Source organism: Schistocerca americana, chromosome 5, assembly GCF_021461395.2.
Source record: "Schistocerca americana isolate TAMUIC-IGC-003095 chromosome 5, iqSchAmer2.1, whole genome shotgun sequence".
Taxonomy (NCBI): Eukaryota; Metazoa; Arthropoda; class Insecta; order Orthoptera; family Acrididae; genus Schistocerca; species Schistocerca americana.
In genome coordinates this window covers 618,260,439-618,273,821 of record NC_060123.1, presented here as the reverse complement: position 1 = coordinate 618,273,821, position 13,383 = coordinate 618,260,439, and the positions used below count along the sequence as shown (strand labels likewise).

Here is a 13,383-nt window from a genome sequence, read left to right as displayed (position 1 = left end):
CTCCCTTTGGTAAAAAAAGAAAAAAAAATGGATTAAACAATGGAATCCTGATGACAATGTGGAAGGCGATCTCGTTCCGGACAACATTCTGCAAGCAGGTCACACAAATACTGGCCATGAGCTGCCCGAATATCCAATTTCGTGATTGTTCGCCGCTGTTGATGTGTGCGCCCCGCAGCGTTCAAGCTCGTTTAACCCCTTCGCGCCACAACATGTGGCCAAGCCGAGTGGACAATTTCGGACGGTGCTACCGCGCCTAGACCATGCAGCGAGCATATGTCGAACACCCAACCGTCGTACCGCTCGGTCTCTCGCTTTGGTCATCAGTAGAACCATTCACCGGTGACCCCACTCGTACACTCACAGTGGCTCTGCAAAAGTGTCGCTGTTTCGCCCAAAAGAGCCCACTATCTGGTACGCAGTTGTCGAGAGCATCCTCTCAACGTGCATCAAGTAACACTGCCAAATTCATCACATTAAACAATCACCTCTGTGAAGGCACAGGTATCATTAATGATATTACTCATTCATCCCGTGCTGATAATAAATACCCCTCTGCGAAACCTACTTCTCCTCAACGCCTCTCCTGGGTGCTGAAGTAAAAGTTACGAGTTATTTACGACGAACAACATGGGGACAAGTGCCCCTCAGTTTTCCCCCGGTTATGCGCTCTAGTAAACTTCAAACTGATACACGACCATAAGCATCATGCCCTCTACGTTGTCAGACTCCTGCATCAAGTTGAAATAGCAACGATTTCACGTGATCATGTATGACTGTATTTCAAGATAAAATTGGTGAACGCGGTCTTCGCGATTTTACAATATCGACAACGTGTAAGTACTGCAGGCAACAATGCTTCGGAATATAGCTCACAGGAGCGTCAGCAGACCCACCGCCTCGGTACAAAAAAATGGCTCTGAGCACTATGGGACTTAACTTCTGAGGTCATCAGTCCCCTAGAACTTAGAACTAGTTAAACCTAACTAACCTAAGGACATCACACACATCCATGCCCGAGGCAGGATTCGAACATGCGACCGTAGCGGTCTCGCAGTTCCAGACTGTAACGCCTAGAACCGCACGGCCTCTCCTGCCGGCGCCTCAGTACAGTTGAGCCGAACGGAGCCTGGTGGACGGCGTCCAAACGTGATGTCAACTCAGCCACATCGGATGGTGACCTTAATGTGACCACAAACTACCGGCGACCACGCTCTGCATGCCGACACGCTGGTACGGTGGACAGTTTGGCTGACTGCACATGCAGTTTAGCTACTGCCACCCACCATCTGACTACCCAAAAGCAATTCACAGTCTTCAATATGCGCACCAGATTGGGAGGGGCATTTAAGTCACCCATAATTCGCATCATTTCAACGAAATATCTTCCACACTACTAACACCACATGGTAGCACATTGTACATCCTCGATACCAATAATCATTTGGTGGACGGCGTCCAAACGTGATGTCAACTCAGCCACATCGGATGGTGACCTTAATGTGACCACAAACTACCGGCGACCACGCTCTGCATGCTGACACGCTGGTACGGTGGACAGTTTGGCTGACTGCACATGCAGTTTAGCTACTGGCACCCACCATCTGACTACCCAAAAGCAATTCACAGTCTCCAATATGCGCACCAGATTGGGAGGGGCATTTAAGTCACCCATAATTCGCATCATTTCAACGAAATATCTTGCACTCTACTAACACCACATGGTAGCACATTGTACATCCTCGATACCAATAATCATTTGACACGATTTCTAACCTCAGTAGCTCCCCTCACTATCTTCAGTGTCGAGTGCCATTCCTGTTACACACCTCTGTACAGTTTATGGCTCTTCGATGACCATCTAAGGGCCTAGTCTCACATTCTGGATAAGAGTCTTGAGGAATTGTTTACAAGGAACTTCGTTAACATAAACGTCAGCGATTTCGTGCTTGGCGCAAACTCCCTTCATCATTTCCAACGGTTAGTAGTATGTGAGTACATTCAGCGCACTGGACATTTTTTTTAGTAGAGAAAGTAGCACAAATATGGATACCATTTAGTTTTTCGTTCATGAATTTCTCCGTTTTTCACGTTAATCATATAAAATATCTGTAGCATATACATTGGGATATATTTTAATGCTTTGTATATTTTTGAACACATAGTGCGTTAGGAACATTTCTAAATTAGGCTCAACACAGAGTTTGACGTATCTGGCACTTTACAGTATGGGATACAAATATGGAATAGTCTATTCGTTTCTAGTTTGTTAAAGGTAAAGCAAATAATGGACAAATCTAATAACTTAATTTCATAGAAGACTCTATAACACATAATAACGGAATAGAAAACCACACGAAATATACTCTTTTCAGTTATTAAATTTCTTGCTATAAGTAATTTCAGTTGAGCAGTCGCACGCACACCGTTCTTTGCCGTAACCTGCACATTTAGTCTGCGCTCATATTACACACATTAGACACATGAACCATTCTTCCACTGCCTCCTTCTGCAAAATTTTACCTGAGAAAAAGAGACAGTAGGCATCTCTTCATTCGTGGGTACACTGTGGTCCAGAAAGCTACTGAGGGTGGGCGAATCATCTCTCACACTCGAATCAGATCACTCTAGGTCCCTAGTCTTTGGTGGCTTCTGACTCTTTGTTTATTTGCTGCTGTTGTCGATACTTCAAGAGGTCTCTTGGATGTAGACAAGGTCAGGACTGTTGAAGGACTTGCTTTTATAGCCCTGGTGTCTGACCTCTTTCATATTTGTGCAATGTGTAAGATTTGCCAACGTGTAATATGGCGGCAAATGTTCCTCCCTCGACTACAGCGTTAACCTTTCCATTTTTAGAAGCCACAGCTCCTGCGAATGGCTCATTGACTGGATCGTTAGGTAAAACTTCAATTATTCCTTCATCGCTGTCAATGAAATCGGCATCTTTGAAAATATAAGGGTTTAATGGGTATATTCATGTCACCCTATACCCACTGACAGCCATCTCCCCTATATGGCACTTGAGGTAGGCCTTCCAATTCAGTTCGGCGATATCCACGTTTTTTACTAGACGTGTAATTTCCCTCATCCATTACCGTACCTGTTCAGAATAATAGGCTATCAAAGGAATCATGAAAGTTCCATCCAGAGGTTGCATCTTCTGGGAGGCGTGAGGAGGCAGATACAAGATGCTGACATAGTTCTGTGAGAGAGATTTATAATATCCAGATTTATGGAGTGATAATAGTGCCCATCCGGAATCAGAAGCACTGGTGATTCTGCTGTTGGTTTCAAGTTGCTCAGGAAGTGTTGGAACTTATCAGGGAAGAGAATCCATCCAGAGAAATGTCATGCAAGAAAGGACCCAAGTGGGACACCTTTCATTCTTGTGAGGGAATTCATCACTGGTGAGACAAACTTTCCAGTAGCACTCATTCATGTGGCAAGTGATCCACGCTCATTGGAGGGAACTTTGCTCTCCACAACGTTTATACCAGTTTCATCAACATTGTATATTCTCTCCAGAGGAAAGCCGTTTTTCTCCATGTCATATGAAAATAGGGCGAAAACATTGCCACGATTTCTCTTGTGAAACTAAGAGGTATATTAAATGGGGCTCTCATGGGTTATCAAATTGAAATACCCTTTTGTGCCGCTTAAGGGAAGGCATAGCCACCCTCTTCGAACCAAGTCACCAAGAAGTAAATTCTGGATTATACTGGTCTGGCATATTGAAATGCCATTTGTAGGAGATCCTTTCCATAGTCGTCCTATATTCAATCAGATGATATTCTTATTTGGGGGATAGAATAGTTGCTCACACGAGTCTGTGGCTAAATCAGCTGGTAAATTTGATTTTACTAGCCTAAACAGAGTGAGCCATGGAATTTGGGAAGTTTCTCGCATCTTCAGGAAGACCAGTTTCTTTTCTCTAACATTTTTAATTGCTGTTTGCATAGCAGACTCATCGCACTGCTTCTGAGCTCAGTAAGTCATTTCTGAAGCAATACCTATAAGTAAAACAAGTTGTGAAACTACGGTACACATGTGGAACAGTAGGGTACAGATATGGAATAGTAGCATTCCATGTTAGTAACATAGCCATCTTGAAATCCAGAAATGCAAATAAAATCAAAAATTAAATATGAACAGAGGATAAACACTCCATTTTACATGTTCATGTTTTAGCTAAACATCTGTTCACTAAATGTGTTAGGAATTTATGTATTATGACAAGAATGAAACTGAAGACCACCAACATGCCACAACTGTTTCTTCCATTGAATTCTTTAAAAGTGCCTCACTCCCTCACAATGGCTGCCAACTGTATCATAAAGTAGTCTACAGGTTTGAACGTAGTTTTCAAACAGCTCATCAGAGTATAGTATTTACAAGGCGAAAAACCATAGTATTCCGTATTACTACCACTATTAGACATTTTGCCCTGTTCTCTACACAACCTGTTTTACAGATTAATTAAATTTATTAAATTATACCATACTTACATTATAATGTAAGATAATAAAATATAGTGTAATTAATTTAAATAATTCGTATGAAAGGTTGTGCATTAAAAACGTGCCAAGTGTGCATAAACTACCCACTTACTACTATATACAAAAATCAAATTAAATTTTTAGTGCACTAGAATGAAGAAAAATTTTGGTTGAACATAGTTCGCCTTTTGAGTGCAGCAGAAAATTATATATTTTTTTTTATTCCTAATTAAAATCCATATAAAACGAAATAAAATTTTAGTGTAAAAAATAGGCATTTTGAGAGCACTAGAATTAATTTTGAAAAATCATACGGGTGTTTCAGATTCAATGAGAGAGGGCCATCCCTGTGAGACTATTAAATAACATGAGTTACGTGTTTTACATTTTATTCAGTTGGCTGGTCATCCAGCGCTAGGTAACTGAAAAATGTCAAAGAAAACTTCCCAGGTCATGAAATTCATTGTCATTAATTTTAAGTTTATTTATTGTTTTATACCTCAAATTAATACTTGTTTCCAAAAAACTGCAAATTCTAACTACTAAATAATTTCATATATTTGTCTGGAAGATTATTACATATGTGAGTGGAATGGGAAAAATCCCAAAGAAGTGACATAGTGGGATTTACCTTTTGTCATGCACTTGACAGTGGTTTGCAGAGTGCACATGTTTATGTAGATGAACAATGCGAGATTTGGATAACAACAATAGCGTATGGGCTCCTGCACCGTTCCTACAGAAGTTCGTTAAACCTTAAGAGTTACTCCAAGAGGGACGATAGCAGACTATGTCAAAGAATACCTATGTACACATATTATAAAACTGTAACCTGAGATTATAATGAGAGCCTATCATCCGGTCGGGATAATACACAAAATAATGTCCAGAATCAGTCTCCGTTTTCCTTCTTTTCTGTATCACCGGTTTCGGGCCACCTGCCCATGTTCATATCATTTGTTACAGTCACAGAGCAACTTGTCGAATGTGAAACAGAGCTATAGCTGCGACTGAAAATGAACTATTTTTTATAAGAAACGGTCGATGTAACTCGATGAAGACGAATATGTCTAGTTTTCATAACGATAATGTGCGTCTCTACGACTACTCTGCAACTCACAACTAAGTGCCTGATTGAGGGTTTATTGAATCACTTTCCAGCTATTTCTCCACTGTTGCACGGGAGAAAGGAAGACTTCTGTTTTTATGTGGGAGCTCTGATTTCTCTTATTTTATTACAATGATCATTCTCCCTATGTGAGTGGGCGCCAACAGAATATTTTCACCTTCTGAGGAGAAAGTTGGTGATGGTGAATTACTGTGTAACCGAGATTTAGCGGATTCCTGTTAGTATTTACGTCGATGATCTCACACTTCTTATTATTCATAGTCAACTGCTATTTTTTGCACCTTATAGATACCTTGCCTAAATTATTTTGCAACTGCTTATGGTTAGCTGGTGATGTTGTTACACAGAATGACAGCAAACAATGTAAGATCTCTGCTTAAAATGTCTCTTAGATCGCTTATATGTGGACTCGGAACAGCATAGGGCATAAACACTTTATGTGACCGGTAGGTGACCTATAACACTTCATGGGAGCGACAGATGCCGTTTCTGTTAAAAAACTTGATGGGGTTCAGGAAAAGGCCACTGTCATCTCCAAACGATCAAGTTTGTAAACTAAATGACTTCATTTTGTCCACATTTGAGGCAACATCAAAAATTTAACGCTCTGTTGACACTATCTTAAATAGAGAGCTGTGCCTTATCATTAATTGTCTTAATGCATCTGGAACTCAACCATATAAATTAGTGCTGAAACCAGCTGCACCTATTATTTTATTGAGAAATTTAAACATGGACTGACTCTTTTTTTTTTGCAATAAATAATATTTTTCGTTCGTTTACTGTTTTTCTTACACTAACTAGCAATACTCCAGTACCCAAGTATTCCACTAGTTATGTAAGAATATACACTCCTGGAAATGGAAAGAAGAACACATTGTCACCGGTGTGTCAGACCCACCATACTTGCTCCGGACACTGCGAGAGGGCTGTACAAGCAATGATCACACGCACGGCACAGCGGACACACCAGGAACCGCGGTGTTGGCCGTCGAATGGCGCTAGCTGCGCAGCATTTGTGCACCGCCGCCGTCAGTGTCAGCCAGTTAGCCGTGGCATACGGAGCTCCATCGCAGTCTTTAACACAGGTAGCATGCCGCGACAGCGTGGACGTGAACCGTATGTGCAGTTGACGGACTTTGAGCGAGGGCGTATAGTGGGCATGCGGGAGGCCGGGTGGACGTACCGCCGAATTGCTCAACACGTGGGGCGTGAGGTCTCCACAGTACATCGATGTTGTCGCCAGTGGTCGGCGGAAGGTGCACGTGCCCGTCGACCTGGGACCGGACAGCAGCGACGCACGGATGCACGCCAAGACCGTAGGATCCTACGCAGTGCCGTAGGGGACCGCACCGCCACTTCCCAGCAAATTAGGGACACTGTTGCTCCTGAGGTATCGGCGAGGACCATTCGCAACCGTCTCCATGAAGCTGGGCTACAGTCCCGCACACCATTAGGCCGTCTTCCGCACACGCCCCAACATCGTGCAGCCCGCCTCCAGTGGTGTCGCGACAGGCGTGAATGGAGGGACGAATGGAGACGTGTCGTCTTCAGCGATGAGAGTCGCTTCTGCCTTGGTGCCAGTGATGGTCTTATGCGTGTTTGGCGCCGTGCAGGTGAGCGCCACAATCGTGACTGCATACAACCGAGGCACACAGGGCCAACACCCGGCATCATGGTGTGGGGAGCGATCTCCTACACTGGCCGTACACCACTGGTGATCGTCGAGGGGACACTGAATAGTGCGCGGTACATCCAATCCGTCATCGAACCCACCGTTCTACCATTCCTAGACCGGCAAGGGAACTTGCTGTTCCAACAGGACAATGCACGTCCGCATGTATCCCGTGCCACCCAACGTGCTCTAGAAGGTGTACGTCAACTACCCTGGCCAGCAAGATCTCCGGATCTGTCCCCCATTGAGCATGTTTGGGACTGGATGAAGCGTCGTCTCACGCGGTCTGCACGTCCAGCACGAACGCTGGTCCAACTGAGGCGCCAGGTGGAAATGGCATGGCAAGCCGTTCCACAGGACTACATCCAGCATCTCTACGATCGTCTCCATGGGAGAATAGCAGCCTGCATTGCTGCGAAAGGTGGATATACACTGTACTAGTGCCGACATTGTGCATGCTCTGTTGCCTGTGTCTATGTGCCTGTGGATCTGTCAGTGTGATCACGTGATGTATCTGACCCCAGGAATGTGTAAATAAAGTTTCCTCTTCCTGGGACAATGAATTCACGGTGTTCTTATTTCAATTTCCAGGAGTGTAGAATATTTTTGTGTCTTATCCTTACAGCAGATGACTCCAGAAGATATTTGTTGCTGAATGTTTTTCAAGCAGTTCTTGTTGGTACATCTGGAGCGTCTGTCTGACTTTTGTAGTAGTGTGAGGTGGAAATTGTTTCTTGCAGGATCCGAAGGGTACTTGTTGGATCAATCCATTGTACAACTGAACAAAATAAAACCTACACACTCACAGAAGCTGCTTGATGCAGTTCTGACCTTCCTAATATAAATAAAGAAATAAATTCCAGTATGAGATTTTCACTCTGCAGCGGAATGTGCGGTGATATGAAACTTCCTGGCAGATTAAAACTGTGTGCCGGACCGAGACTCGAACTCGGGACCTTTGCCTTTTGCGGACAAGTGCTCTACCACGAGCTTCTGTAAAGTTTGGAAGGTAGGAGACGAGGTACTGGCAGAAGAAAATCTGTGAGGAGGGGGCGTGAGTCATGCTTGGGTAGCTCAGTTGGTAGAGCACTTGCCCGCAAAAGGCAAAGGTCCCGAGTTCGAGTCTCGGTCCGGCACACAGTTTTAATCTGCCAGGACGTTTCGTATCAGCGCACACTCCGCTGCAGAGTGAAAATCTCATTCTGGAATCATCCCCCAGGCTATGGCTAAGCCTTGTCTCCGCAATATCCTTTCTATCAGGTCTGCTAGTTCTGCAGGGTTCGCAGAAGAGCTTCTGTAAAGCTTGGAAGGTAGGAGACGAGGTACCGGCAGAAGTAAGGCTGTGAGGAGAGGACGTAAGTCGTTCTTGGGTAGCTCAGTTGGTAGAGCACTTTCCCGCAAAAGGCAAAGGTCCCGAGTTCGAGTCTCGGTCCGGCACACAGTTTTAATCTGCCAGGAAGTTTCGTATCAGCGCACACTCCGCTGCAGAGTGAAAATCTCATTCTGGAAACATCCCCCAGGCTGTGGCTAAGCCTTGTCTCCGCAATATCCTTTCTATCAGGAGTGCTAGTTCTGCAGGGTTCGCAGAAGAGCTTCTGTAAAGCTTGGAAGGTAGGAGACGAGGTACCGGCAGAAGTAAAGCTGTGAGGAGAGGACGTGAGTCGTTCTTGGGTAGCTCAGTTGGTAGAGCACTTTCCCGCGAAAGGCAAAGGTCCCGAGTTCGAGTCTCAGTCCGGCACACAGTTTTAATCTGCCAGGAAGTTTCATATCAGCGTACACTCCGCTGCAGAGTGAAAATCTCATTCTGGAAACATCCCCCAGGCTGTGGCTAACCCATGTCTCCGCAATATCATTTCTATCAGGAGTGCTAGTTCTGCAGGGTTCGCAGAAGAGCTTCTGTAAAGCTTGGAAGGTAGGAGACGAGGTACCGGCAGAAGTAAAGCTGTGAGGAGAGGACGTGAGTCGTTCTTGGGTAGCTCAGTTGGTAGAGCACTTGCCCGCAAAAGGCAAAGGTCCCGAGTTCGGGTCTCGGTCCGGCACACAGTTTTAATCTGCCAGGAAGTTTCATACAATATATTCATCATGCGAAGTTTTCTGCAGACTGCCCACTTCCCTATTTTGAGGATACTGTTCACCATTTAATATAGATCTGCGTAACTGGTTTAACCAAAAGCAGCAAATCTTGTGATTTACTGACTTTGGTGATAGCTTGAAAGGAGGTCTGACTTACAGAAGGGACTAAACGTTAAAGAAAAGAGTAAGTTACTCGAACAAAGTAACACTTTGACACTTAGACCCTACATCCAAATGTAAGTGAAGGGCAAATAGTGAAGCTAACATTGCGTATGTTTGACTACATGACAGTTGTTGCTTTGTATAAGCTACGCCCAAGAAAGAGATTGAAAACTGGAAGAGTAATGCCACTCTTACAAAAATAATAAGTAGTGGGATGTTGCTAACCTTAAAATATTGCTTAAAGGTCAAGGGCTGAGGCATATTTTTTGGGAGCCGTAAGTGTCAGTTAGCAACATATCCATAATTTGCATATGAACTGTGTCATGGTTGTGCTCATAGCAAGATTTCTCTGATGGAAAGAAGCTGTATAGAGAAATACGCAGTGGACTTAAACACAGTACTGCTCCTGTGAATGATTTTTCCTAGTTTATGGCTGTGTAAGAGAAAAGGGTATATAATTAATTATCGGAAAAATTCAAACGGACTCTTTAACAGATAGATCTGTGAAATACTGTGGAGCAAAATGTGGGCTATTGCTACATTTCTTTTAGGCAAGTATTTGAAACAGAGGAAAACTGAGGATACAGAATATGTTTTCTTAGCATTTGGTAATATTGTTATTGACCAGGACTGAGTCAGATGCAGCTTGTTGTAGAATAGGAAATTTATAAGTTAAAGCCTTAGTAGATAATAATGAAGGAAAACGCTTGTGCATTGTTTCATTGTACATCAGGCGATTGCTCACTACAGATGCTTCTAAAATACACTGGACATGTTTCAAACAGAGTTACCTACCAAGAAATGATCAAGCACATGATTTAATAGTGGCATAAGGTAGGGAGGAGCAGATCAATCCAAGCAATAATGTACTGGCATGATTTTGGCATGTATATTTAATTCTTCTAAAAATACTTACAGTAAGGTAAATTTGGTTTGTGCAGTGAACAGACCAAAGAAGTATGCACATGAAAGCAGCAGCCAATAGTATACCCAAACATTTATATCCTAGATTTCGTTGTTTAAACAACTGCACATTTGACAACTTCACAGTTTATACAATGTAATGGTTGATGTGCTAATGTTTCTTTATGTAACTTTTTTGATACATATTTATGTTCTCATGAAATAATAACTGGCAAATAAAGAAGCATACTGCAAAACTTTCTTAAATAACTTCTTAGAATGTTTACATATTACATATTCAGCCCAACAGCCACCCTCATTCACTCTCCCCCCTCTCACTCATTCCATCCTATGCTCTGTCTGTCCTTCTCTCAGTCTCTCTCTCTCTCTCCTCTCTCTCTCTCTCTCTCGCCCTCTCTCTCTCTCTCTCTCTCTCTCTCTCTCTCTCTCTCTCTCTCTGTGTGTGTGTGTGTGTGTGTGTGTGTGTGCGCGTGTGTGTGTGTTTGAAAGAGGGAGGGAGAGAGAGAGAGAGAGAAAGAGAGAAAAGAAATTGAATTCGAATATGATTTAATGATGAATATGAGCTGTGCATTTTTTACCTCCATAGTGGGTCACAGTATGAAGTCTATGCAGAAACAGTTTTGTTCTGTTTTGGTGTCTCTTTTAACGATAAAGTGCCACACCTCCAGGAGCTCTGTACCATGATATCACCATCTGCTGTAGTAAAGAACGGCCGGCAGCAGAAGCTCAGCCTACGTGAGCTCAGAGCAACATTGTCACATGGCGCTACGAAGATGTTGTCTAATCGTGTCTCTGACACCGTAGTTCGTTCTGTGGTGAGGAACACGTCATACATTTTGACAGCGAAACTTGGACTCTGTGTCTTGCTGCAAAATTTGTAATGAGTCTTTCTTCATTTGGTAAAATACAGGTTAAGTAAGTCTTACTGTCATTAAGCTATTCCCTAACCGTTCTGCTTCTGTCCAGCTGTCCTGCGATGACAGTTGCCACACCTCTGTGTAGCCCATCTCTCCTTATTATTGTGTATGAAGTCAGCCCCGACAGCTGAGTGGTCAGCATGACGGATTGCCATCCTACGGGCCCGGGTTCGATTCATGTCTGGATCGGGGAATATTCTCCGCTCAGGGACTGGATGTTGTGTTGTCTTCATCATCACTTCATCCTCATCGGGCGCGCAGGTCACCTAATGTGGCGTCTAATGTAATAAGACCTGCACCACGGCGGCCGGACCTGCACGGCAAGGGGCCTCCCAGCCAATGACGCCATACGATTTCATTTCCATTGTGTATGAAGTGGTGCACACCAGTTTTCATCTTCATACAAAATTATTATTAAAACAATAATTATATGAAGTCATAGCTGAAAGTTGAAGTTTACCGAGCGAGGTGGCGCAGTGGCTAGCACACTGGACTCGCGTTTGGGATAACGGCATTCAATCCCGCGTCTGGCCATCGTGATTTAGGTCTTCCGTGAATTCCCTACATCACTCCAGGCAAATGCCGGGATGGTTCCATTGAAAGGGCATGGCCTACTTCCTTCCCCGTCCTTCCCTAATCCGATGAGACCGATGACATCACTGTCTGGTCTTCTGCCCTAAAGGACCCAACCCTCCCCCCCTCCCAAAAGTTGAAGTTTATCTAACTGTAAACATGTGCTTGCAGCAAGGATACCCTGTCAGTTCAAAATGGTTCAAATGGCTCTGAGCACTATGCGACTTAACTTCTGAGGTCATCAGTCGCCCAAAACTTAGAACTAATCAAACCTAACTAACGTAAGGACGTCACACACATCCATGCCCGAGGCAGGATTCGAACCTGCAACCGTAGCGGTCGCTCGGTTCCAGACTGTAGCGCCTAGAACCGCACGGCCACTCCGGCCGGCATACACTGTCAGTATGTAAGTCACTATTTTATGGGTAATTCACCTCTAGAGACACAGGTTCCAACATTGGAATAACTCGAATCTATCGTGAGATGTTTTATGTTTTAAAAAGTAGTGCAGCAAAGACCATAGTTCGCGCTCAGCTGCAGACGGTATCCGGTTTTTCTTTTCACGTCTACCTTTTACTAAACTCTGACTCATGGGTGACTCCAATGCAGTTAGCTACGTCAGCCGCAGAATCGTGACGTCACAGCATACGCGATGGGGCCTTGGCTCAAGTGGCACTGGCCTCGCCACTCAGATCACTCGCCGCTGTTGCGGCTGCGACGCGCTTTTGTCTTCCACCTCGCGCAGGCAGGCGCCTGGTACATTGTTCACGACGTTGCGTCACTGCTATGGCTGCAGCTAGCGATGTGCCAATTGCTTTCGCTGCTGTGACGTCTACTCCACATCCCTTCGCTTTCCTTGCCTGCCTGCCAAGCGCCCGGGTTTGGTATGAATACGATTGAGTGCGTTTCGTGGCACAACAATATTCGTACTAGAAACGTAGTCACAGGAGCAAAGTCTTCGAACACTCACTGCATACATAAGAACACGACTCCCATCTTGTGCTCTTTAAAATTAGCATTCCTGCACTTATAAACTAGTGGTGGAGCTAATGGGTTACTTGTCGGCAGGCTATCTTACAGTATACCTTTTTATTCGGGAGATCCTTGTGTCGATTCTTCTTGGTATCAAAGTTATCAGTCAAGTTACCTAAAATTGTTGATCACCTGTAAGTCGTTTAAGGAATTTTTCTATGGCAATTGTGCTGAGTGGAGTTGAGCTACCATTTACCATTGAATTACGAACACAAGTTTTAATTCTCCTAATGGTGCTCGTACTACTTCCAGAAGATGCTGAAGTCACAGGAAATGTGAGGATGAAGTTCATAAAATTCGTTAAAAATATTTTGAAGAGTATTCTCCATTATGAATGTATGGCGATCTGCAGGCTATGAATATTTATGTTGTCAGTGGAAATATATCCTAACTCATTTTCCA

At 43.9% G+C, this 13,383-nt stretch overlaps 1 non-coding gene across 1 annotated transcript; it reads left to right on the top strand.

The window, feature by feature from the left end:
* The first annotated feature begins 8,362 nt into the window (after positions 1–8,362).
* On the top strand, positions 8,363–8,437 carry Trnal-caa. The gene has a single exon. It is a non-coding gene; the product is annotated as a tRNA-Leu (tRNA).
* The last annotated feature ends 4,946 nt before the right edge of the window (positions 8,438–13,383 follow it).